We start from the raw sequence: 24641 nt of genomic DNA on the forward strand, positions 1-24641 counted from the left end.
GATCGGGGGTGTCGGAGTGTCCCAGAGCTCGCAGGTATTAGAACAGAGAAGCCGGCTACAGAGACAGAGCTGAGGACTGAACTCTCAGCTCAGGGTTACCTTGAACTGGTCGTGGGCTGGGTGAGCTCGGAGCGTGGCTAGAGGCTGGGGATACGGGAGTGATTGGGTGCTGTCCTCTGGGGGCGCACTGAGGAGTGGGGCCCCGGGCTCTCGGCTCCTCTGGGCCGGAGACAAGGAGGCCGCCATTTTCATTCCCGTCCTCTGGAACTCTGTGGAAAGCGTTCAGGGAACAGAAGCTCCCAAAAGCAAACCCAAGCCGATTACTTAGTCCAGCCCCCGGTAAGGGCGGTGCAATCCTGCCTCGGGCAAAGACACTTGAGAATCACTACAACAGGCCCCTTCCCCAGAAGATCAACAAAATCCAGCCAGGACGAAGTTCATCTATCAAAGAAAGCAGGTTCAATTCCTAAGACAGCAGCACAATTCCAAAGGAGGAGAAAGCAAAGCATGGAACTCATGGCTTTCTCCCCATGATTCTTTGGTCTTGTGGTTAATTCAATTTTTTTTTCTTTTTTTCAATTTTTTTTCTTTCTTTTATCTTCTTCTGCTAAATTTTTTAAAACTTTTACCCTTTTCTTTTTTAACGTTTTTTGACTAGTTTATCTAAATATATATATTTTTCTTTCTTTTTTATTTTTTTCTTTATTTGTTTTATTTTTTTAAATTTTTTTCTTTTTTTTTCTGAACCTCTTTTTATCCCCTTTCTCCCCCCACCCCAATATGGAGTCTCTTCTGATTTGGTTACAGCGCATTTTTCTGGGGTCTTTGCCACCCTTTTAGTATTTTATTTGATCCTTCATATCCTCTTATCTGGACAAAATGACAAGGCGGAAAAAATCACCCAAACAAAAGAACAAGAGGCAGTACCGAAGGCTAGGGACCTAATCAACACAGACATTGGTAATGTGTCAGATCAAGAATTCAGAATGATGATTCTGAACGTTCTAGCTGGGCTTGAAAAAGGCATGGAAGATATTAGAGAAACCCTCTCTGGAGATAGAAAAGCCCTTTCTGGAGAAATTAAAGAACTAAAATCTAACCAAGTAGAAATCAAAAAAGCTATTAATGAGGTGCAATCAAAAATGGAGGCTCTCACTGCTAGGATAAATGAGGCAGAAGAAAGAATTAGTGATATAGAAGACCAAATGACAGAGAATAAAGAAGCCGAGCAAAAGAGGGACAAACAGCTATTGGACCACGAGGGGAGAATTCGAGAGATAAGTGACACCATAAGACGAAACAACATTAGAATTATTGGGATTCCAGAAGAAGAAGAAACAGAGAGGGGAGCAGAAGGTCTATTGGAGAGAATTATTGTAGAGAATTTCCCTAATATGGCAAAGGCAACAAGCATCAAAATCCAGGAGATGCAGAGAACCCCCCTCAAAATCAACAAGAATAGGTCCACACCCCGGCACCTAATAGTAAAATTGACAAGTCTTAGTGACAAAGAGAAAATCCTGAAAGCAGCCGGGGAAAAGAAGTCTGTAACATACAACAGTAAAAATATTAGATTGGCAACACACTTATCCACAGAGACCTGGCAGGCCAGAAAGAGCTGGCATTATATATTCAGAGCACTAAACGAGAAAAACATGCAGCCAAGAATACTCTATCCAGCTAGGCTATCATTGAAAATAGAAGCAGAGATAAAAAGCTTCCAGGACAAACAAAAACTGAAAGAATTTGCAAACACCAAACCAGCTCTACAGGAAATATTGAAAGGGGTCCGCTAAGCAAAGAGAGAGCCTAAAAGTAAGAGATCAGAAAGGTACAGAGACAATATACAGTAACAGTCACCTTACAGACTAATAATGGCACTAAATTCATATCTCTCAATAGTTACCCTGAATGTTAATGGGCTAAATGCCCCAATCAAAAGACACAGGGTATCAGACTGGATAAAAAAACAAAACCCATCAGTATGTTGCCTACAAGAAACTCATTTTAGACGCGAAGACACCTCCAGATTTAAAGTGAGGGGGTGGAAAACAATTTACCATGCTAATGGGCATCAGAAGAAAGCTGGGCTGGCGATCCTTATATCAGATCAATTAGATTTTAAGCCAAAGACTATAATAAGAGATGAGGAAGGACACTATATCCTACTCAAAGGGTCTGTCCAACAAGAAGATCTAACAATTTTAAATATCTATGACGCTAACGTGGGAGCAGCCAACTATATCAACCAATTAATAACAAAATCAAAGAAACACATCCATAATAATACAATAATAGTAGGGGACTTGAACACTCCCCTCACTGAAATGGAGAGATCATCCAAGCAAAAGATCAACAAGGAAATAAAGGCCTTAAATGACACACTGGACCAGATGGACATCACAGATATATTCAGAACATTTCATCCCAAAGCAACAGAATACACATTTTCTCTAGTGCACTTGGAACCTTTTCCAGAATAGATCACATCCTGGGTCACAAATCAGGTAACAACCGGTATCAAAAGATTAGGATCATTCCCTGCATATTTTCAGACCAAAATGCTCTGAAGCTAGAACTCAATCACAAGAGGAAAGCTGGAAAGAACCCAAATACATGGAGAGTAAACAGCATCCTTCTAAAGAATGAATGAGTCAACCAGGAAATTAAAGAAGAATTGAAAAAATTCATGGAAACAAATGATAATGAAAACACAATGGTTCAAAATCTGTGGGACACAGCAAAGGCAGTCCTGAGAGGAAAATATATAGCGGTACAAGCCTTTCTCAAGAAACAAGAAAGGTCTCAAGTACACAACCTAACCCTACACATAAAGGAGCTGGAGAAAGAATAAAAAGAAAGCCTAAACCCAGCAGGAGAAGAGAAATCATAAAGATCAGAGCAGAAATCAATGAAATAGAAACCAAAAAAACAATAGAAAAAAATCAATGAAAGTAGGAGCTGGTTCTTTGAAAGAATCAATAAGATTGATAAACCCCTGGCCAGACTCATCAAAAAGAAAAGAGAAAGGACCCAAATAAATAAAATCATGAATGAAAGAGGAGAGATCACAACTAACACCAAAGAAATACAGACAATTATAAGAACATACTATGAGCAACTCTACGCCAACAAATTTGACAATCTGGAAGAATGGATGCATTCCTAGAGACATATAAACTACCACAACTGAACCAGGAAGAAATAGAAAACCTGAACAGGCCCATAACCAGTAAGGAGATTGAAACAGTCATCAAAAATCTCCAAACAAACAAAAGCCCAGGGCCAGACGGCTTCCCAGGGGAATTCTACCAAACATTTAAAGAAGAACTCATCCCTATTCTCCTGAAACTGTTCCAAAAAATAGAAATGGAAGGAAAACTTCCAAACTCATTTTATGAGGCCAGCATCACCTTGATCCCAAAACCAGACAAGGATCCCACTAAAAAAGAGAACTACAGACCAATATCCATGATGAACACAGATGCAAAAATTCTCACCAAAATACTAACCAATAGGATTCAACAGTACATTAAAAGGATTATTCACCACGATCAAGTGGGATTTATTCCAGGGATGCAGGGTTGGTTCAACATCCACAAATCAATCAATGTGATAGAAAACATTAATAAAAGAAAGAACAAGAACCATATGATACTCTCAATAGATGCTGAAAAAGCCTTTGACAAAGTACAGCATCCCTTCCTGATCAAAACTCTTCAAAGTGTAGGGATAAAGGGTACATACCTCAATATTATCAAAGCCATCTATGAAAAACCCACTGCAAATATCATTCTCAATGGAGAAAAACTGAAAACTTTTCCGCTAAGGTCAGGCACACGGCAGGGATGTCCATTATCACCACTGCTATTCAACATAGTACTAGAAGTCCTAGCCTCAGCAATCAGATAACAAAAAGAAATTAAAGGCATCCAAATCGGCAAAGAAGAAGTCAAACTATCACTTTTCGCAGATGATATGATACTATATGTGGAAAACCCAAAAGACTTCACTCCAAAACTGCTAGAACTTGTACAGGAATTCAGTAAAGTGTCAGGATATAAAATCAATGCACAGAAATCAGTTGCATTTCTGTACACCAACAACAAGATAGAAGGAAGAGAAATTAAGGAGTCAATCCCATTTACAATTGCACCCAAAACTATAAGATACCTAGGAATAAACCTAACCAAAGAGGCTAAGAATCTATATGCAGAAAACTATAAAGTACTCATGAAAGAAATTGAGAAAAACACATAGAAATGGAAAAATGTTCCATGCTCCTGGATTGGAAGAATAAATATTGTGAAAATGTCTATGCTACCTAAAGCAATCTACACATTTAATGCAATCCCTATCAAAATACCATCCATTTTTTTCAAAGAAATGGAACAAATAATCCTAAAATTTATAAGGAACCAGAAAAGACCTCGAATAGCCAAAGGAATATTGAAAAAGAAAGCCAAAGTTGGTGGCATCACAATTCCGGACTTCAAGTTTTACTACAAAGCTGTCATCATCAAGACAGCATGGTCCTGGCACAAAAACAGACACATAGATCAATGGAACAGAATAGAGAGCCCAGAAATCGACCCTCAACTCTATGGCCAACTCATCTTCGACAAAGCAGGAAAGAATGTCCAATGGAAAAAAGACAGCCTCTTTAATAAATGGTGCTGGGAAAATTGGACAGCCACATGCAGAAAAATGAAATTGGACCACTTCCTTACACCACATACGAAAGTAGACTCAAAATGGATGAAGGACCTCAATGTGAGAAAGGAATCCATCCAAATCCTGGAGGAGAACGCAGGCAGCAACCTCTTCGACCTCAGCCGCAGCAACATCTTCCTAGGAACATTGCCAAAGGCAAGGGAAGCAAGGGCAAAAACGAACTATTGGGATTTCATCAAGATCAAAAGCTTTTGCACAGCAAAGGAAACAGTTAACAAAACCAAAAGACAACTGACAGAATGGGAGAAGATATTTGCAAACGACATATCAGATAAAGGGCTAGTATCCAAAATCTATAAGGAACTTAGCAAACTCAACACCCAAAGAACAAACAATCCAATCAAGAAATGGGCAGAGGACATGAACACACATTTCTGCAAAGAAGACATCCAGATGGCCAACAGACACATGAAAAAGTGTTCCACGTCACTCGGCATCAGGGAAAGACAAATCAATGAGATATCACCTCACACCGGTCAGAATGACTAAAATTAACAAGTCAGGAAATGACAGATGCTGGCGAGGATGGGGAGAAAGGGGAACCCTCCTCCACTGTTGGTGGGAATGCAAGCTGGTGCAACCACTCTGGAAAACAGCATGGAGGTTCCTCAAAATGTTGAAAATAGAACTACCCTATGACCCAGCAATTGCACTACTGGGTATTTACCCTAAAGATACAAACGCAGTGATCCGAAGGGGCACGTGCACCCGAATGTTTATAGCAGCAATTTCTACAATAGCCAAACTATGGAAAGAACCTAGATGTCCATCAAAAGATGAACGGATAAAGAAGATGTGATATATATACACAATGGAATACTATGCAGCCATCAAAAGAAATGAAATCTTGCCATTTGCGATGACGTGGATGGAACTAGAGGGTATCATGTTTAGTGAAGTAAGTCAATCGGAGAAAGACAACTATCATATGATCTCCCTGATATGAGGACATGGAGATGCAACATCGGGGGTTAGGGGGACAGGAGAAGAATAAATGAAACAAGATGGGATTGGGAGGGAGACAAACCATAAATGACTCTTAATCTCACAAAACAAACTGGGGGTTGCTGGGGGGAGATGGGGTTGGGAGAGGGGGAGGGAGTTATGGACATTGGGGAGGGTATGTGCTATCGTGAGTGCTGTGAAGTGTGTAAACCTGGCGATTCACAGATCTGTACCCCTGGGGATAAAAATACATTATATGTTTATTAAAAAAAGAAAAATTGGAAGGGGAGGCGAACCATAAGAGACTATGGACTCTGAAAAACATCCTGAGGGTTTTGAAGGGTTGGGGTAGGAGGTCGGGGGAACAGGTGGTGGGTAATAGGGATGGCCCGTATTGCATGGAGTACCGGGTGTTGTGCAAAAAGAATGAGTACTGTTACGCTGACAAAATAAATATATTTAAATACTGAAAAAAAATAAAAAAATTAAAAAAAAGTAATATCTTGACCTCATTGTCCTTCTTTCTGATCTACTGCCCAGTCTCTTCTTAGCCTGAACTGAAAGCCAGAGATCAAAGCATCTGTAGATGTAGTGTATAAACTTGCCTGTGGTAGAAAACAGCACAAAGAAGGGGAAAGAATAGATGTGAAGGAAAAAACGATAGATTTCTGACAAAATATTCACAGACATTCCTGAGTCAGAGTAGCAGGCAGTATTTTCTCTCTGCAGCCATCTTATTTTTGAAAGAAAGGATGAGAGCCTGGGCTGGGCAATCCTCTTTTCTTTTTCCAACATTATGTCATTCCTCCCTTCCAACCAGGGGAAAATGAGTTGGGTGTGTGTGTGTGTGTGTGTGTGTGTGTGTGTGTGTATAATTATATATATATAATTTATATATTTATATATTATATAAATTTATATAATTTATAAAATTTATAATTTTATAAATTTTATAAATCAAAGCTCAGTTCCTCTCCAACTTCTTATGCCCAGTCACCTTTAAAGTTCTCAGGGTTCTTTGAGCAACCACCACCTGGCCTAACTCTTACTGGCATAGGCATAGTTAATTCAAGTTCTCAACATCTGTACTGTTTTTAAACTAGACTTTCATGAGCTAATGACATCAAGTACATAATAACAGGATTATCAGAGCTCTAACCCCCATTTGCCACATTAAAAAAAAAAATCTCCATTGTTAAGAGCAATTATTTCGGGCTAAATTGCATCCTAAGTACTGCCAGTTCTAAGTGTTTGCAGACTATAACCAAGACTCAATGGATTTATCAATGAATCGATCAGCAGAGAAAATCTTGGTTTCACAAGAATGCCCCCCCCCAAAAAAAGTCTGTGTCCCTTCTTCAGAATCCATGATATGTAGTCTTAAAGCCAACGGAGAGAAATTTGCTGACCAGTTAATTTTCATACTATGCATTTAACATATTTGGAGAAAAAACTCATGCATACTCCATATTTGGAGCATGGAATCTCAGACATTGCAGACTTCTCACTAAGTGTAGACATTTGCAAAAGTAGTGACTCTGTGGTGAGTCTAATTTGAGGTGCCATTCTTCACAGACAATAGACTTAAAACTTAATTTCCATCTTGCCCTTTGGGCCCTGGGAATTGAGTATGGGCTTTATTCTAGTGATAGAGCCTCGGGCTTTTAAGTAGCTCTATGCCAAGGTGGCTATTTCCATTGTCTCTTGCCTTGTGACTGTTTAGTCCTGACAAATCTGCTTCCAGGGACATTCTCTCATTTGAACTTCATCTGCTGGAGTTGAGCCAGCTTGAGATCACAGGTTTCAGGGGAAGACCATGTCCTTTAGGTCTGTAGAGCAAGCAACTATATCCCACATTAGTTCTTCCATCTTTTGTCTCTAGAACCCAAGGGCAAATTGAGTTTAAAATACCAACTAGTACTGCTCATCGTGTACTAGCAAATTAAGACAATTACCTCTCTATATGAGACACAAGGAACTAAGAAATATTGAAAAGTAAAAGTAGCAAATAACATTCTCTTAAGTATAAAGGGCCAGTATACACAAGGACAGTTTGTGAGGAGCTGATGATTGTGCTTCAGCCAACATGCTGAGGAACAGGTCAAATTAATCTAACTACCACCTTGTGCCTCTGCTGAGTAGCATGCAAGCACAAGGTGATTTCTGAGGCTCCCCTGGACTCATATCTGACTAAGACTCCCATGTATCTTTGCCTAGTTGAGGTTCCCAGGGCCACAAACATTGCCTGAGGCCCAGAAAGACTTGCATTTTTCCTGAGACCTGAGGAGACAATAATACATTCTGAGACAGTGAGCCTGCGTCACTCTCTCAGGTCTTGAATTGCGTTGACTTTACCTGTTGCCTGTAACTGATGGCAGTTTTTGCGTACAGACAAGTGGCTGTTTTCCTCCTGTGAAGAAACAGAATCTGTTTCCTTCTCTTGAATCCTGGCTGGCTGTTGACTAGTTTTGCTTGTTGGTTTTGGGGTTTATTTAGAGTCCACAAGGCCTCAGTGAAGAGATCTACCCTTCTATACTTTTCTGATACGTATGCATTTTTTCTTACATGGTATAGGCTTAGATCAGAGAACTTCTTGGCCAGCAATACTTGTAAAGTATTTTATTTTGGCTAAGAAATATTTTTTCCTGAGGGTGTTACTGATAGTTATGACATTAGCTAACCTATAAGATTTAACATACTAATCAATCTTGGCTCATTTTTATAGCAAGAAGAAATAAAAAATAACTCTACAATGAAGAATAATCAGTAGACTGAATTGAAAAAAAATAATGAGTACTCATAAAGATTTAACTAAAAATCAAGGGAAGTTTGTTAAACTGCCAATTTGTAATTTCAGTGAAAATTAAAAAATTTCTTAGACTGTTAAAAAATTACCAGCTCAAAAATATTTAAAGAAATACTCATGAAATAATCACTGACAGCTTTAATAGTTCAGTAGGACATTTAGGCAGAAGTATTGCTGTTTAATGATAAAATATTCATTTTTATATAAAAAATTTTTAAAAAATACTTCACCAAAATAAGAGTTATCAGTAGTAACAAATGTTACATCCTTTGTAACAATATATTATAACCAATAAGAATGTTCTTTTTTTTTTTTTTTAAGAATGTTCTTTTAAACTCTATGACTTGTCAGGTGCCTCGGTGGCTCTGTGCATTAAGCCTCTGTCTTCGGCTCAGGCATGATCCCAGGGTCTGGCAATCAAGCCCCGCATCGGGCTTCATGATCACCAGGGAGCCTGCTTCCCCCTCTGTCTCTGCCTGCCTCTCTGCCTACTTGTGATTTCTCTTCCTCTGTCAAATAAATAAATAAAATCTTAAAAATATATTTAAACTCTATGACTTGCCTTGAATTTTGGATACTTTTCTTTTAAATCTTTATTTTTTATTTTTATGATTTATTATGTTCAATTAGTCAACATATAGTACATCATCAGTTTTTGACGTAGTGTTCAACGATTCCTTAGTTGTGTATACTTCTAAGACAAACTATATTTTGTAAGTGATTTACCACTTTTTGTCCAAAAATGTCAAACCTTGGCAGGATAAAAGCATCACTGGCTATCTCTGTATTGGTGTCAAGTATACATGGTTTACTTATTGATGATGAAGATATACTAAGTCCATGCTTCAAAAATTTCATCTGAAAACTGGTAACAGTAATTGTACTTTGAAATTAATGTTTAAAATACTGTTTGTCTTCCACATTCTAGAAGGCTGAAAAACACATGCCCATCCCCATACTTGTTATCTTTCCTATGCTTTCCTTAGTGCTTTATTAGTGAATATACATGGTTTCTGAAACAAATGAGCATGGAAACACAGTCCATAATCTGCAACTTAATTCAAGTTTGGATATACTATGATTGAAGACTAAAAAATATCCAAGAAATTAAGAGGAATACATACACACACACATACACACACATATTTATAAATAAAAACATGTCCTCCTACACATGTATAATCTATGCTTTTTTTTAAATTTTATTTATTTGACAGAGAGAAATCACAACTAGGCAGAGAGGCAGGCAGAGAGAGAGAAGGAAGCAGGCTCCCTGCGGAGCAGAGAGCCTGATGTGGGGCTCGATCCCAGGACCCTGGGATCATGACCCGAACCGAAGGCAGAGGCTTTAGCCCACTGAGCCACCCAGGCACCCCTAATCTATGCTTTTAAAAAAATCATACCAAATGTACAGGGTCCATCCCACACTTTTAACACATAATGATAGAGCCCAAGAGTTACTGAGCTAGCTTAGCATCACTGCAGAGGGAACTTATCAGAGGACAAGAAGTGAAATGGCATTAGAAAGCAGTATTTTAGACTGTGCATTTTTCAAATGAATCACTAAAAATAGACTCTTTCCATACATTCCCCCCTTTTCTCTACCTCACAATAACCTCAGAGCCAATTATCTTCCGCTTTCATTTGAAATATTTAAGTTGTCATAAAACAATGACAGAGTTGTACAGCAGAAGATGACAAAGTCAACCAACCAGTAAGATGGGAGATGGGCAATGTGGACTTCATTTGTTAGCAGGAATAAAAGCTCATCATGATAATGTTTACTATCAACATCTCTCTTTTATACTTCCAGGAAAATTGGCTTTTCTAGTCCAAATTATGCTTTATTGACATTCACTCAAATTGTTTACTTAACAATATGTTTAAAGACGCACACTTTAATTTTTTTTCAGACACTGTATTTTCACACAGCAAAGGTCTTATCATTTTTTTTTATTTATTTATTTGACAGGCAAAGATCACAAGTAGGCAGAGAGGCAGGCAGAGAGAGAGGGGTGGAAGCAGGCTCCCTGCTGAGCAGAGAGCCCGATGTGGGGCTCGATCCCAGGACCCTGAGATCATGACGTGAGCCGAAGGCAGCAGCTTAAACCACTGAGCCACCCAGGCGCCCAGGTCTTATCATTTTTAATATGAAAGGGAAATACTAGTAGGTTCCTGAAAGATGCTGGCCCAGAAAACATAAAGTCCTAAGAAATCAAATAAGGGGAGGTAAAACAATCCTTAAAGAGTATCAATAAATGTCAACATCCACACACATTCTCTGATGTCAACACGGTGGCCAATACTGCTACCTGACATTCTATAAAATATTTCAAGACTTTACCAACTCATTTATTATACTCATATTATACTCATGTGACTTAACTACAGTCATATATAAAACGGAGTTTCCCGAAAGGGTTGAGTTTTACTCAGCACCATGAGACACACCGAAAATAACACTAAACTTCTCTTTAAGAAAAAAATCAAAGACTTCTGCCCAAACCTCCCCCACCTTTTTTCCTACCAGATAATATGACTTTCTTAAAAGGAATGATTACCTGTTTCTCTGTAAATGACTTAGAAACTAGTTGAAGCTGTTTGGAATTACCCAATATGTGACCTTATTCAAACTTCTCACAGCACCTGCTCCCCACCTTCACAACTTGATGGAAATAAGTATAGGTGCAGATTTGAAGTGAAAGCTTATTCAAGGTTATGAGAAAGTCAAAGAAATTTGGGCTATATATAAAGATTGTTTTTTATTTTTCCAATATCTTCTACAGAAATCTCATAAAGAATTTTTTAAAAGTTTCAATAGAAAGCAAAGAAACCACTGTAGCCCTAAAATCAACTCTTGAGGAAATATAAATTGCTGCTTTTTCAGATGGACAAAGAGACTGAAAAAAAAATATCGTGGAAAAAACTATGCATGGTGGTGAATGAAATTTACCTATTGACAGTCTGAAAATAATATGTCAACTGTGCACAATGGCTGATTTTGTATAAAATAACTGAGGAGAATATGTATAAAATAACTGGGAAGATTTCTAAGGATTACACATAGATGTAAAAAATATTGCAACTAAGAAGAGTTTTAAAATTTTATTCTATTTGATGAGTACATAATAAATAGGTATTATAAGGGAATGTCATTTTTTTCTAAATACAGTAAAAACGGAATGAATTTCTTTGGCTTCTTTGCCTCCTCAGCTAGAGTTGAGTGACCTGTGAATATTTAATTTATAAGAAATGAAATATGTTTCATGTCATGATAATATAGAGAAAGAGCATGGGCAATTTATCAATCCAGTTTGTAAATTGACATTAATGAAATATGTCAAGGGGGCATCTGTCATTAGCATCTTCAGGGTAGTTCCAATATCAAATAATGCCCAGGGCAAAATGTTCATCATAGAGTGTTAATCCTAGCTGTGTCCATACAATACAAACATACTTAGATTGAATGCAAATTACTATCAACATTCTGAATAGTCACTTCCAAACAAAAGAAGCACATATTTCAAAAGATGAATGCAAAACCACTCTTCTCATTCTCAAAAGTATCTAGAAGTGCAACCAAATACTCAGTTTGTATATGAATGTTTTCATGTCATATAGAGAGTCTTCTTTCCTTTCCTCAATTTGTTTTCAGTTTAGGAAAAAATCCACCAGAGTGGCTCCTGATGGCTCAGTCAGTTAAGCTTCTGACTCTTGATTTCACCTCAGGTCTTGATCTCAGGGTCCTTAGATGGACCCCGACCTCTGGCTCCTTATACAGCATGGAGTCTGCTTGGGATTCTCTCTCTCCTTTTGCCCCTTCCTGCTCCATTATGGGCACTCTCTCTCTAAAATAAGTATTTTTTTAAAAATCCACCAAGGCAAATTTTCAATTTGAAGGAGGGGAAAACTAGAGAAAATGGAAAAAGCAAACTTAAATATTAGGTGTGTAGAAGAAAGATAGGTTGTGGGAGTGGACTTAAGAAGGGCAAATGGAGATGGAAGAAGGTAATTAAGAGATTAAGCAATCTGTTTGTTCACACAGCAGTCACAGGCGTCCAGGAAAGACAGTAAAGGAGGCAAGCCCTTCTGTGGTTCAGAACAACAATGCTTTTGCTTCTACCACCATTCTATTTGCTAAAAAAAGGTATAAGGTCAGCCCTAATTCGGTGTGGAGAAAACAGACTCTACTCTACCCTCCCTTAAAGGGAGGAACTGCAAGTTATGTTAAAATGGGCATGCTTACAGGTTGGAATAGAAACTTAGGGCCACTTATGTAATTAATTAATTTACTACACTGACTAACCAAAGAAATGAAATGTCAGACTTAATAATAAAGTTTAATTTCCCTATTTGTAGATTAAAAATAAATAAGTAAAATTTCTATTTTTTTCCTTTCTGGATCCCTTGAAACCCTTAGATATTGTGACTTTAATAACAAGTATCCAATTTAGTTTATTCAAATTTAACAGGAAAAAAGGGGCAAAGAACTCTGACTTTCAAATAAATAAAATTAGTAAGATAGTTTCCCAAATTACCTAATATTAAGAAAATAATCTTACTACTTTTATTTTAAACCATATTTTTACTTAAAGCATTAAGAATTACTTCCACAGGCAATGCTCTTGGGTCTCCTCCATCCTTGGGAGCTTTGTACTATCATTTAACTATCCCTCAATAAATTTGCTCTGTTGCCCAACTAACTAACTAAATAAATAAATAAAATTACTTCCCACGATAAAAATGAAAACAACATTCTCAGTTTTTCCCAACTTCCTTCCTACAGCCTTCTGTATTGGCAAGTTGTTTTATACATACCTTTTACAATGTTCACATTTATAATTTTGACATTATATTCTATAACGATAATATGCACAGTTGTGTGGTGTCATTCCATATTTCAATGAATTCTGTATTTACAGCTAGGTCTTTAACCCAGATGCCTCACTTCTTGACTTCTATTTAATCACTTCTCAATTTCTCTGAATTTTATTAGCAAATAGTTTGTTCTATCCTCAAGAGTGTATATGGATGGTTTATTCCCTGAGTTCTTTCCTGATTAACAAGGTATGTCTGCTGTTCTAGTATCAAAACTGAATCCAGAGTGAGCAAAATATTCTTGGGTCACAACTTCTCTCAGAAATTTTTTGGTAGGGATTTATTATCTCCTGGTGTTCAATATTGTTTGGTGAAAGCTGAGAGTCTGATTTAGTTGCTATAGGTTGTTTTTTAGCTAAGTATCATTATCTTTTTCTTTATCATTTTGCATAGGTTATTACCATGGTGAAATTTCCAACTACTTTCTTCATCATTACCATGGTGAAATTTCCAACTACTTTCTGCTCACCCCACTTTGTATTCTGTGTAACTTACTGTGCATGTGCACTCCATTCTAAGCACTGATATAGTCACAAAGTATCAGAATACAAGTAGGGTGAGGATTTCATGTGAAATCTTCATATAAAATTCAAAAAAAGATAGATTAAGCATTTATAGGCATTACTGATTTATAGTTTTTTGCAAATATCTCTCTTCCTTTATTCCAATCCTTTATTCCAAATACATACTTATTAATCTGCTAAATAGATAACTGGGTATATTTTTGGTCATTTTTTGTCATTATCTGTGTCATTTGTCTAAATTAGCATAGTGAATCTAGATTACTTTAGCAACATCTCAAATGTAATGATAATACACTATACTTAAATACCCACTACCTTCATTGTATTTAACATGCTAAATTTACTTCCCAATACCGAGTCAAAGATTGCAGTTTTTAGATACCCCTCCATGACAGCACACATCATATGACACTTCCTTCACAAGAATATGCTAACTGGTTTCCGTCTGAAAGTTATGACAACTTGAGAGTACTAAAATGCACATTTTTGGTAATATGGCAAACTTGACAAAGAACAAAAACGATCATAACCCATAGAAAATAAAAAGATATATAAGACATAAAAAGTGGTTTTAATTAAGTAAGGGAATAAAAGGGGCATAAATGACTAAAATCTGTAATTTCATAGGTGTTATAGGAGATTTGACCCTGCTATTTCCCAGGGGTATCTGTGGATCTACAGATACTTGGGTTTTAAAACATTCACCAGATGAATCAACAGAAAACAAAAACTGGGGTCTGAGAAGAATGAGACGCTAGGTTGGAGACACCTACACGAAGAAAAACCACAGAAGGGTAACATACTAGAAAAAGGCAGCCAAATCCTACCTCAGCATTGTCTGAAGATGATGAGCAGAGGGAAAAAAAAAGTTCTCCCCAAGAATTACTCCTCTTAAACACATACTCATATAGATTTGAGTTATAATGCAAATCCAAGTTGAAAAATTTAAGTGTCCTGGGTTGTCAGTGCCCCTGGGAAAAGGACAGAAATATATTTAAATAATGTCCAAACCAACTATTTTAAACCTAAAACTCAAAGAATTGCCATGGTCAGCACTGCTGAAATCATTATCAGACAGTAAAAGTATACACAAAAGGAAATGCCAAAACATGCCATTGTGAGCAAGAATATAAAGAAGCCACAAAAAAATGACTTCAGATACATGAAGGCTTCAGAAATGGAAATTATTACATACATAAGAAAATCTGAAAAAGAGAACCAATCATAGGTGGAAATCTGATATGTGGTCTAACAGGCATTACAGAATAGCAAGCAAAGGATTAGCTATTCAAGAAGTGGAGCTAGGACAACTGGTAATACATGAGGGGAAAACAGAACATTGACATATCACACAGAAATCAACACTAAAGTAGTTAGCACTAAATTGTTCAATATACAACTTTTAAGTCTTGAAAAGATAATGTAAAACAGTATTTATATATGACATAAGAAGTACAAACCATAAAGAAAAAGAGTAAGATCAACCATATTAAAAATAAGGAATTCTGTTTATCAAAATTTATCATAAAGGGAGTTCTGTTTTAGGTCAAGAGGGAGGTCTCCCACTATTAAAAACTGAGAAATATACATTAATTCTTTTCAGACATTGAACAATGGATAGTAGGTAAGTAAAATCCCTAAAAGAAGGGGAAAAAAATCAAGTCAGCCCCATCATCACCCAATATTTTGGTCTATAAGCAATTTTTAGACCATGGTTCATGGACTAGAATACAAACCGTCCTGTAGTCTATCAGTGAGAAGATGAGACAGAGATGTCAGGGTAGTGGGAACTTAAGGAATACAATATCAAAAGCAAGGAGCTACAGAAGGAAAAATTGTCTATCAATTGTGGAACCCTGGAGTCTTTGGCCAAATACTAAACTGTGCATTTAGAGAGTCAAAGAACTGGTGAAGAACAGTTTCCAAGGAAAGAAAATCTTCTAGGGAACTTTAAATCAAAAAGTTTCAGGAGCTCACAAAAGGATTAGAATCATCCAAGATCACAGAAGCCATAATGAAGAGACTTTGTTGAATATATGGAGCTTTAATGAGTGATCCCACGTGTTAACACACTGATTTGAAGAATAAGTCAGACCTAGTGTAAGGCCTGCAATATACACGACCTTAAAAAGGCTTTAAAACAGGCCTTGAAAGAATGAAATAGCTGTGCCAGAACTGTAATTTCCCTCCAGGAAAAAGGCCAACAGTCTCTATGTGAATATAATGCACCCCAGCAATCAATCACATACTTCAAAATATCTTGGATTACTGAAAAAATAAGACAGGAAAAAAGAAAAAATATGCACTGTATTTCCCAGAAAAAAAAAATCACACAATAAAAGGAGACCTAGGAAGCACAGAGATGATTAAATTAGCAGAGAAGAGGGTTAAAATAGCTATGGTAAGAAATGAACCACTAACACATTTAATGACATAAAAGAATCTTTAAATCATATGCTAAGTGAGAGAATCCAGGCACAGAAAAGACCATGTACTGCATTATCTTTTGTATATGAAATATCATAATAAAATGCAAAACTGTACAAACAGAAAACAGATCAGAGTTTGAAAAAGGCAGAGATGCAGATAGAGGATTTGCTGAAAAGGGGCAGGAGATAACTTCTGTGATGAAGTTGGTTTTAGTTGTGGTTGATACCTGACTATTCTTAATTTATTCTTAATTTAGGAGAATGTTTCTTGATTGTTGTGGTAGTTATATGACTATGTATATTTGTAAAACTTATTGGGAAGAGGTAAGAGTAATTATATGTAAATTACATATTATTATGTATACATTATGTATTCTGTATTTTTAAATATGTTTTAACTATGTGGAAACATAAATGGAAAATACAAATAAACTGAAAGGAACTCAAGAAAATACCAAAAACAGAAAGTGCAATGAACCAGACTGATGGAGTAGATGTTGTAGAATGAATCATCAGGAAAATAAAAGATAAAGCCATAGATATCATCCAAAATGAAGCACAGAGAGAAAAAAATTGGGGGAGAAAATGACCTAAGAAATAATACTGACTTCTTTAACACATAGTGTCATTACAGTCCTAGAAGGAAAGGGGAAAGGAAGGAGAACAAAAACACACATTTGAAAATATAAGGGGATTTCTAGCATATCTTGGGCTGTAGACATCTGGCAAGAGCGCTGCCTCAGCCTTAACAAGATAAAGCCAAATAATCTATAAAAACATACTGTTTTTCACAACCGATCAGAGCTGAAGTTGTACAGCAACCAAGTAGCCAAAAATACAAGCAAGGTAAGACAAGAAGCCCAAAGAAGTGAGACAAGGGCACTTACTCATCTGAAGCAGAACAAGGTAATGTGCTTCAGCATGCAGTGGGTAAGCTGGCATCTTTAGCTGGGTATAAAAAACCAAGGGTGCATGAGCCTTAGTGCATAGAACTCTAGGGTTCCATGGACATGTGAGAGTTAGCACCCCCTTAGATGTCCTTCTTTGCAGACTTTCATATGGTGATCATAAAGAAGATTGGGATAAGGTCCCAATGAAAACAGGTAAGTCAAGTAGCTCTGTTCTGATCCTTTCCTCCTGTGGAGCAAGAGCTGTAGGACTCTTAAGAGAAGAACAGCAAAGGCTGTCATCTCCAGGGCACAGGGAAAGATCCACTGAACCTAGACAAACAGAAAGCATAAAATATTCTCTACCCCTGCAGGAAGGGCAGAAAGGTGTCCTGGGCCTGCAACATTAGACCTTTAGTCTGAGAAATTACTGTCAGCAGGACTGTCCTCCACAAAACTTCAGGGAAGTTAGTTCTTCAGGCAAAAGGAAAATTCCATCTGATGAAAACCTGATCCTACACTGGGGGTGAGCAGACATTTTCCTTAAAGAGTCAGTAAAAAGTATTTTGGCTTTCCAGGCCACTCAGATTCTGTTCCAATATTCAACTCTGCCATCGTAGCATGACAGCAACCACACACAATAAATAAATCAACGAGTGTGACTATATTGCAATAAAACTTTATTTACAAAATCATATGGCCGGCCATAGAATGCCAACCCATATCTATGCAAAGGATTAAGAAGCATCAGAAATGGCAAATACACTGGTAAATAGAGGTTCTTTCTCATTTAACCATGAAAAAACAGAAGTATTACTTCCCTACAGCAACTTAAAATATAGACATAAAAACTAATAAGCCTGACTGTACAGATAAGATAAAAATCCTCAAAGAAAATTCAATTCAGGGGCGCCTGGGTGGCTCAGTGGGTTAAAGCCTCTGCCTTTGGCTTAGGTCATGATCTCAGTGTCCTGGGACCAAGCCCCGCATCAGGCTCTGCTTAGCGGGGAGCCTGCTTATCCCTCTCTCTCTCAGCCTGCCTCTCTGCCTACTTGTGATCTCTGTCTGCCAAATAAATAAATAAAATCTAAAAAAGAAAAGAAAATTCATTTTTTTAAAAAAAGCCAAAAAGAAACAACAAAAACAACAAACAGGTAACAAAAGAGAAAACAAATAGCAGAATAAAAATAAATCCAATTATATTCTAAACTTTTAACTTTATAAAACGTAAATGGTCTAAACAAACCAATTCAAAGGTAGAGACTGACAGATTGGTTTAAAAAGCAAGACCTAGGGATGCCTGGGTGGCTCAGTTGGTTGAGTGGCTGCCTTCAGCTCAGGACATGATCCCAGCGTCCTGGGATCGAGTCCCACATTGGGCTCCTTGCTCAGCAGGGAGCCTGCTTCTCCCTCTGCCTCTGCCTGCCACTCTGTCTGCCTGTGCTCGCTCTCTCTCTCCCTCTCTCTCTGACAAATAAAATCTTTAAAAAATATAAAATAAAAATAAAAAGCAAGACCTAGCTATTTATGAGAGGTGCATTTTAAATATAAAAGCACAAGTGGGAAGTGATTTAACATGCAAACAAGAATAGAAAAGCAGGAGAGGCTACATTAGTATCTGACGAAGTAGACAAGGATAAGGAGTATTGCCAGAGATAAAGAGGGACTGCAACATTTTTGACAAAAATCCTATGAACATTCTTAAAATTATTTATTACTACTAGCTGCTTTTAATATTTTCCTATTTTGTCACCAGCTTTTGACAATTTAATATGTACCAGAGTACAGTTTCATTTCCAAGATAAGGAGGGTTAATTTGTCAAGAAGACACAGCAACACTAAATGCGGGTACACACTTAAAAACACAGTGTCAAAATATGTAAAGCAAAACCAATGGTTATATCCATGAGATTTTTTTTTAAAGAATGTAGAAATATGCAGATAATAGCATCTAAGAGGTATATAAAACACAAGAAAGTAATAGTGATATAGAAGACTTGTAATAACACCATCACACAAATTTACAGAGTTGACCTAACAATTCACCCAACATCTGAAATATACATGGGTTTTTTAGATATACAGTTCAGTGGCTTCTGGTATACTAATAAAGTAGTTCAAGTATCACCACTACCTGACTCAGAATACTTCCAGCCTCATCTCAAAAAAAAAAATAAACCCTGTACCCTTGAGCAGTCACTCCTCATTCCTCCCTCCCCTTGTTCCTGGCATGTTTATCTGTTTTTTGGCTTTACAGATTTACCCATTTGGGACATTATATATAAATGGAATCTTCTAATATGTTACTTTCTGTGTCTGACTTCTCTTACCATAATGTTTTTAAATTTCAACCTCATGCAACATTAATCAATACACCCTTTCTTTTCATAATATTATATATATTAATAATGTTCCATTGTATAAGTATAATTGACTAAATAATGTTTCATTGCATAGGTAAACCATGTTTGTGTTATCTACTAATCCACTGTTTTCTCAGTATGTTTACCTAATTGATTACTACTTTAGTTTTATTGTCAAGTCAGAGAACCAAAGGAAATAAAAAAGGGGGAAAAAGGAGAAACAGGAGGGGAAAATAAAAATACTTAGTAGAAAAGAAAAATACCTTAGTTGAGGTATCAATTTGCTTGATTTTTATTTGCTTTTAAATTAAAGTCCTCTATGGGGTACGTGGGTGGTGCAATTGGATGATTCTTGGATTTGGCTCGGGTCGTGATCTCAGGGCATGAGATCGAGCCACACATTAGACTCCACAATCAGCATGGAGTTGGCTTGAGATTCTCTGTCCCTCTCCCTCTGCCCCTCCCACTCATACTCGCTCTCTCAAATAAATAAATCTTTAAACAATAAAAATAAAAGAAATAGACTAAAGTCCTCTAGAAAAGGCCTGGGCCACCATTCTGCTTCATGGTATCCCACCATCTTAAATTTAAAAATGATCTATCATGTTCAAAATGTACACATGATTTCATGTATTTTTATTCATAACTTGTTCACTCCCCTTCAGATTACAATGACACTCAAAGGGAAACTTTAAATTTCTGAATGTTCTGGATGAATAATTTCTGAGGTAAAATATGTCTTTAAGTGAAGACTGCATTACTTCCCTATAAACCAGCAATAACTGGAATGTGTGTCAGCTGGAAATATCTTTGTTATTTTACATGAACTTATTATAAGTTTAATGGTAACTATTGGTGGAATTATCAAGGAAAATCTTCTCTTTCCAATAATGTCATTTTCCCTGCATTTCCCATAAATGTCCATCAACCCTACGGGTTGTGCCAATAGCTCTTGGTCTGCATTTTCCTAAAGTGTTATACTAAGGATGCTTTGCATGAATTGGCATCTAAACTCTAATGAGGACACTGTTAAAGATAATATCTTATAGGCCTAAATTAAATATCTTTAAAAGGTGAGTTACAGCAAAGTTCATTTTTCATGTACTTCACTCTCTAGAATGAAAGAATTCATTTGGAATATCTCAGAGTGATTCCACACTGTTCTCCAAAGTGGCTGCACCAACTTGCATTCCCACCAATAGTGTAAGAGGGTTCCCCTTTCCCCACATTTCTCCACCTTTACAAAGTTATTATAATGTCCCATTAATCTCTACCTTGCTAATTAAGAACACAGACACTTAAACAGAAATAAGTCCTATTTTACATTTGCTAAGCAAATGTTACCTTCCTTTTTGAAGAGGCATAAGCAAAATTATAACAAAAAACATTTAAGATGCTTTAATGAAAAAGTGGTATTCAAGAATCTTCAGAACACCTACAAACATATGTTCAAGTACATTTTTAAACTAAAAATACCTTTTTGTTCAAAATATGGCTCCCAAAAAACTTATACTTTTTTCATTCAATAAATATTTATTGAGCATGGACTGTGTCTTCTTCTAGGTTTCTGTGATGCATCTGTCAATAAAAGAGTGAGGGAGGGAAAAGAGTATAAACAGCATACATAAAAGAAGTATCTTACTTAGATTTTAGATGGTGATAAATTCTTTTTTTAAAGATTTTATTCATTTATTTGAGAGACAGACAGAATGAGCATGATGAGGGATTGGGGTTATTGGAGGGAGAAGCAGGCTCCCAATCAAATAGGGAGCCCGAGGAGGACTTGATCCAGGATCATAACCTGAGCAGAAAGCAATTGCCCAACCAACTGAGCCAACCACATGCCAAGTACTAAATTCTATGAGAAAAAGAAATAGACCTAATTAAGGGACATCATGAGTGCTGGGAAGGCATTAAATGGAACCTGTAGGAGAAGGTAAGAAATCTTGTTTTAAAAAAAAAATTCAAAGTAGGTAAGATCATGAGCCATTTGAGTAGCTGGAGGAAGAACATGCCAGGCACAGGGACGATTTAGGGCTAACATCCTAAAGTAGTGTGTTTTGAGATGTCCCTAGTCCTAATAATATCTTTGCTTTTCTACCAATCCTGCACCAAGGATCAAATCCTTGAGCCCTCCTTTGCTTTATTCTATGATGAGTAACCACCCTTTCTGACCCCTGTACATTATATCCTCCTTGCCAGTTATTTTTCTTAGCACTATATACAACCTACATAGATGGCTTCACCTGCCTCCTAAGCTCCCTGATCTCTCAATGTCACTGTTCAGATCATGAGTCTTCCTTACTATTTCAGTAAGTCCCTATTTTCTGCTGGCTAGAAGTCAGGTTTCTTTTTATTTTTTTTCAGCATAACAGTATTTATTGTTTTTGCACAACACTCAGTGCTCCATGTAATACGTGCCCTCCTTATTACCCACCACCTGGTTCCCCCAACCTCCCACTCCCCACCCCTTCAAAACCCTCAGGTTCTTTTTCAGAGTCCATAGTCTCTCATGGTTCACCTCCCCTTCCAATTTCCTTCAACTTCCTTCTCCTCTCCATCTCCCAATGTCCTCCATGTCATTTGTTATGCTCCACAAATAAGTGAAACCATATGATACTTGACTCTCTCTGCTTGACTTATTTCACTCAGCATCATCTCTTCCAGTCCAGTCCATGTTACTACAAAAGTTGGGTATTCATCCTTTCTGATGAGGCATAATACTCCATTGTGTATATGGACCACATCTTCCTTATCCATTCATCTGTTGAAGGGCATCTTGGTTCTTTCTAGTTTGGCGGCCGTGGCCATTACCCCAATAAACATTGGGGTAAAGATGGCCCTTCTTTTCACTACATCTGTATCTTTGGAGTAAATACCCAGTAGTGCAATTGCAGGGTCATAGGGAAGCTCTATTTTTAATTTCTTGAGGAATCTCCACACTGTTCTCCAAAGTGGCTGCACCAACTTGGATTCCCACCAACAGTGTAAGAGGGTTCCCCTTTCCCCACATCCTCTCCAACACATGTTGTTTCCTGTCTTGCTAATTTTGGCCATTCTAACTGGTATAAGGTGGTATCCCAATGTGGTTTTAATTTGAATCTCCCTGATGGCTAGTGATGATGAGCATTTTTTCATGTGTCTGATAGCCATTTGTATGTCTTCATTGGAAAAGTGTCTGTTCATATATTCTGCCCATTTTTTGATATGATTATCTGTTTTGTGTGTGTTGAGTTTGAGGAGTTCTTTCTAGATCCTGGATATCAACCTTTTGTCTGTACTGTCATTTGCAAATATCTTCTCCCATTCTGTTGGTTGCCTTTTTGTTTTGTTGACTGTTTCCTTTGCTGTGCAGAAGCTTTTGATCTTGATGAAGTCCCAAAAGTTCATTTGCTTTTGTTTCCTTTGCCTTTGGAGACATATCTTGAAAGAAGTTGCTGTGGCTGATATCGAAAATGTTACTGCCTATGTTCTCCTCTAGAATTCTGATGGATTCCTGTCTCACATTGAGGTCTTTTATCCATTTCGAGTTTATCTTTGTGTACAGTGTAAGAGAATGGTCGGGTTTCATTCTTCTACATATAGCTGTCCAGTTTTCCCAGCACCATTTATAGAAGTCAGGTTTCTTACCATAAAGATTTTCACCCGGCTCTCCCATTCATCTTTTTCTTCTTATGCTCCCACTTTCTCTCCCCAGGCCCAAAATGGACCACTAACTTTTCTTAAAGATTTCAGGCACCCAACTCTTGACTTTTCTCAGGCTCTTTGCTATTCCTAAAATGGCCATCACAAGCCTGCCTCCTCTAAATGAAACCTCAACTATTCTTAAAGGATTCACTCAGGTATCACCACACTTCTAAAACATTTCTGACTTCTCCTACTGAAGTAATGGCTCCCAGAACACCCATAGCACTTTGCACCTCTCTTACTCATGGATCATGCTTTGCTTTGTATTATGCTTGTTCCTATTACTATAATAGTCTTCTAATACTTCAAATACCCTAAGTTTAGGTCTAATTTTCACAGATTTTTATAGCATCTCCACTATGCACCACAAATATACAATCAATATGGTGGGAAAAACATACAACTGAAACTTCCAGGAGAAGGCAGCAAGTATACAGTTCACTGGGAGTCCACATGTCATGCTGATCAAGTTTCAAAAATCTGTGTTATACTAATAGACTAGACAGACAGGTGTAAATGACTAGAAGTCTCACTCCAGAAAGATGTATTAACATAATAGAACTAAACACTGACTCTGGTACTATTAACTTATCTACATGCTAGTATTATTATGAAAGTAGTAAAATTTGTGGCACTATTAACTGACAATCATGAATGATTATTATGTGCTTGGTACTGTGGTAAATACTTCCTTTGATTTACTTTATTTACTCTTCATGAAACCTCATCAAGTAGGTATTAGAATTATTCTTAATTTTCAGTTGAAGATACAGATGATATGGTTAGTTAAGTAACTTGCTGAACACTGCATTTCTATAATTTCATATTTCTCTTCTGGGGAAATAGAACACAAATTCTTCTGAATGTATGAATTTATCTATATATTTTCATGCATTTAATACCATGGTTGCTGTTTTGGGAGCATTCCAGGCCCTGCAGGTAAGAATCTCATGTGTATTAATGAAATAAAGTAGGAGTGCTTAGTTTTCAATTAGCAATAATCGCACCTCAGATAAACCTCATTGGCTACGATACTGCCACTGCGCAAAGCTAGGAGTGCTTAGTTTTAAGAATCAAAATGTTAAAATACAAATTAGGATTAATTAATCTAAAAGGGCTTTTTCCCCCCATAAAATGACACAGTGTTATGTGTTATTAAAAATGACCAATGGGGTTCCTGAGTGGCTCAGTTGGTTAAGCCTCTCCCTTCAGCTCAGGTCATGATCCCAGGGTTCTGAGATGGAGTCCCACATTGGGATCCCTGGTAGCAGGAAGTCTATTTCTCCCTCTTGCTCTGTCCCTGCTCCTCTGCTTTCTCTCTCTCTCTCTCTTCCCCCCACCCTCTCCCTCTCTCCTGTGTGTGTGTGCTTTCAAATAAATAAAATCTT

At 37.2% G+C, this 24641-nt stretch overlaps 1 pseudogene; it reads right to left on the reverse strand.

Moving 5' to 3' along the window:
* Positions 1-24115: 24115 nt before the first annotated feature.
* LOC123939414 lies at positions 24116-24305 on the reverse strand (annotated as a pseudogene).
* Positions 24306-24641: the final 336 nt, after the last annotated feature.

The sequence above is a fragment of the Meles meles genome, chromosome 3 (assembly GCF_922984935.1).
Source record: "Meles meles chromosome 3, mMelMel3.1 paternal haplotype, whole genome shotgun sequence".
Classification (NCBI taxonomy): domain Eukaryota; kingdom Metazoa; phylum Chordata; class Mammalia; order Carnivora; family Mustelidae; genus Meles; species Meles meles.